General features: G+C 46.0%; 1 long non-coding RNA gene across 1 annotated transcript in view; it reads left to right on the forward strand.

Annotated features, from left to right (window-relative positions):
• LOC122546329 overlaps positions 1–3,629 on the forward strand; it is a 6,445-nt gene that overhangs the window by 1,524 nt on the left and 1,292 nt on the right. The window contains exon 2 of the long non-coding RNA XR_006310718.1: positions 2,677–2,755. This is a non-coding gene — a long non-coding RNA (uncharacterized LOC122546329). The remainder of the gene's footprint in view (positions 1–2,676; positions 2,756–3,629) is intronic.

A 3,629-nucleotide genomic window follows, 5' to 3' on the forward strand; every position in this document is an offset into this window, starting at 1 on the left:
CAAATCAACAACAGTTTGTATTTTTATTATCATGCTTATAATTTCACAAAAATACTATTGAGAACTTTAGACATCAGGCCAGAGATGGAGATATTAGGTCAGGTGACCAAAAGCATTGCCAAAAAGCAGGTTTTGAGGGATGTCTTAAAGATGGAAAGCAGACCTGTGAGGTTTTGGCTGCGAATTTCAGATCATGCTGCTTCAGCAACTGTAGAAATAGCCACACAGGTGAAGTAATGAGTTAACAAATGGTTGGGAGTCTCGAAGAAAATGGGTTGTCAAGATCTCAAAGTGTGTGTGGTTCAGGGAGCTAGGGATTATCACAGCCAGGAATTAAATCAAGTGTGAGAATTTTAAATTGAGGGATATTGGCCAGCTGCTGGCAGGTGAGACTAGATTGGGTTGGGGTATCTGGTCGGCATGGACAGGTTGAACTGAAGGGTCTGTTTCCTTGGTGTACATTTCTATAGCTGCATGCTGTTGATTATAATTAGGAGTCTTTTGATGAATCAACAAGCACCGATTAAGACTTTCTTGAGATTACAGGGAGGTTGAATGTGGGAAGCTGGCCCTGAGTGTGTTTGGAAAACAAAGTCTGGAGATAACACACGATGGATGAGAGTTTCAGTATATGAGCTGAGAGGAGGGTGGAATCAGCTAGAATTAGTGGTCTTGGAGTGGGACTGAGCTGTCACTCTCACCTCACCTCTGGGATACAGCTGGTTGCCTGATTGTGAATCAGGGCGGTAACACAATCGGGAGCTGAGTGGCCCTGGTGGTGCCTAAAATGAGTGTCGCTCAGCTGGCTGTTGCGGAGCAGCTGCTGCTTGGTAGCCCTGTTGATGACATCTTCCATCACTTTACAGCTGATCGAGTGTGGATTGATAGAGGGAAATTGGCTGGGTTGGATTTCCCAGTGTTTTTGTTTTGAACATCCCTGGGCAATGTTCCACATTGTCGGAAGATGCTAGTGCTGGAGCGGTACTTGGCTTGGTGGGTGGCAAGTTCTGGAGCACAAGCCATCAGTATTATTGCCAGAATGTTGGCAGGGCCCGTAGCCTTTGCACTACTTAACCATTTCTTGATGTTATTCAAACTGAATCGAACTGGCTTAAAACTCACATCTGTGATGTTCGAAACCACTGGAGAAGGCTGAGATGGGTCATCCCACTTTGCACTTCTGGCTGAAGATTGCTGCAAATGCTGTCTTCTTATCTGATGCATGAGTGTGTGAGACCCCTTCATCAGTAAAGGTGGGGATATCTGTGATGTTTCCTCCAGTGAGTTGTTTAATTGTCCATCACTGTTCACAACTGGGTGTGGCAGAACTGCAGAGTTCCGATCTGATCCATTGGATGTAGAATCACTTAGCTCTGTTGCTTGCTGCTGATGCTGTTTGATAGCTTCACCAGGTTGGCACTTCAGTTTTAAGTCTGCCTGATGCTGCTCATGGCATGCCCTCCTTTCCTGTCCATTGTGATGGGTGAGACCGGGATTTACAAACCCATGCGATTACTGATTGTTCTGGAGTACAGTTCTGCTGCTGTTGATGTCCCACAGTGCCTCAGAGATTCCCAGTTTGAGATCCTATATCTGTTCAAAGTCTGTCCCCATTAGAACGGTGATAGTGTCACTCAACACAATGGAGGTTTTTCTCAACTTTAAAGCAAGACTTTGTCTCCAAAGGAAATGTGTGATGGTCGCTCGTACTGATACTGTCATGGACAGATGTATCTGCAGCTGGTCAATTCATAACAATGAGATCAAGTATGTTTTTCCCTCTTGTTGGTTCCCTCACCACCCGCTGCAGACTCAGTTGAGCAGCTATGTCCTTTAGGACCTGGCCAGCTCAGTCAGTAATTCTGTTGCAGAGCTAGTCTCGATTGTGGACATTGAAATCCTGTACCCAGAGTACGTTTGACACCATTTTATTGCCTGAATGCTTCCTCCCAATGTTGTTCAACGTGAAGGAGAAGTGAGTCATCAGCCAGTACAGTACATGGTAATCAGCAGGAGCCATGAGGCATCCTGGTCTCCGGAGCCAATGCTGTGTACTCCTAGGGCAAATCCTCCCTGTCTGTACGCCACTGTGCCACCACCTCTGCCTGCTCTGCCCTGCCGGTGTGACAGGACATATCCAGAGATTTCAGGAGAAAGTGAAGACTGCAGATGCTGGAGATCAGAGTCAAGAGTCTGGTGCTGGAAAAGCAGAGCAGGTCAGGCTGATGAAGGGCTTAGGCTCCAAACGTCGATTCTCCTGCTCCTCGGATGCTGCCTGACTGTTGTGTTTTTCCAGCACCACACTCTCGATATCTAGATATGGTGATGGTGGTGTCCGGTCAATGTTTGTAAGGGATGATTCCGTAAGTATGACTATGTCAGGCTGTTCCTTGACTAGTCTGTGAGACAGCTCTGCACATTATGGCATCAAAAACCATATGTTAGTGAGGAGGACGTTGCACCACTGAGAGGGCTAAATCTGTGGTTGTATTAAATGGTGCCTTGTTAGATGCCGAGTGGTCCATCCAGTTTCATTCCTGTGTTGAGACTTTGCAATGATTAATACAGTGAATAGCTGGCTGGGCCGCTGTCAGGTTGGCAGGATTTTTTTCGCCATTGATAATGGTTTCGTGGAGATCAGGAGACTCTTAATACATTTTTTTTTCTTGAATTCAGATTCCACCATCTGCCAAGATGGGATTCGAACCAGGACTTCAGTCATTTGTTTTAATAATCTGGATAAAAGCTACATCAGGTTTGTTCACTCATTTTAAATATCACTAACCCTGGTTTTATTTCTTTGTAAAACACTGTCCGTCATCCTGTCTCCTCCATCCTCCCCTCCAACAACGAGTGAGGAGCACATGGAGTTTCTCTGTCACTAAGACTGAGATAATCCGATCTGCTGCTTCTCTCCGTCCCACGAGCCCACAGAGCCAAACTGCCTCACGTGGTGTTCCTGGTTTTTGTCCTAAACCTACATCTTTCTCCAGTCTCTTGTCAAGCCTTATCAGAGCTCACTTTGACCCTTTACCCTAATCTCGCTAAATTCATTTTCCAACTCTCTTTCCTCCGCTGCCACCTCATCACCCCCCCTCGCCAATTCATAGATATTGTTCCTTGTTCTGTCTGTTGGTCTTTTCTGGTTATGTCCTTCTCTCCCATTCTGTGAAAAACTAATATTTGACCTCACCGTTGTTGGAAAATCCTGCTCCATCTCCACTCTCCCTTTCCTTTCTGAATTCCTTGCATTTGGTGTCCCTCAACGATCTATCCTTGGTCTCTCCTGTATCTCACGTACATACTGCCAGGAGGTGATGTCGTCCAAAAACACTGTTAGGTTTGACATGTACACTGATGATGCCCAGCTCTCCCTCCCCATCATCCCTCTCCATTACTCCACTGTTACTCAGTTACCAAACTGCTTACCACATTGCCACTACTCGATTAGCTGCAATTTCCTCCAATGAAACATTGTCACGGTTAAACCCATGGCCTTACCTTTACCTTTCTGCTGAGCCCCTCCCTCCCACTGGGAACTCTCTGAGGCAAAATGACACTCTTCACAATATTGCTGTTATATCTGACCCCAAGGTGACCTTCTGATCAGACATCCACACAATCACAAC

This window comes from Chiloscyllium plagiosum, unplaced genomic scaffold, assembly GCF_004010195.1.
Source record: "Chiloscyllium plagiosum isolate BGI_BamShark_2017 unplaced genomic scaffold, ASM401019v2 scaf_81397, whole genome shotgun sequence".
In the NCBI taxonomy this organism is placed as follows: domain Eukaryota; kingdom Metazoa; phylum Chordata; class Chondrichthyes; order Orectolobiformes; family Hemiscylliidae; genus Chiloscyllium; species Chiloscyllium plagiosum.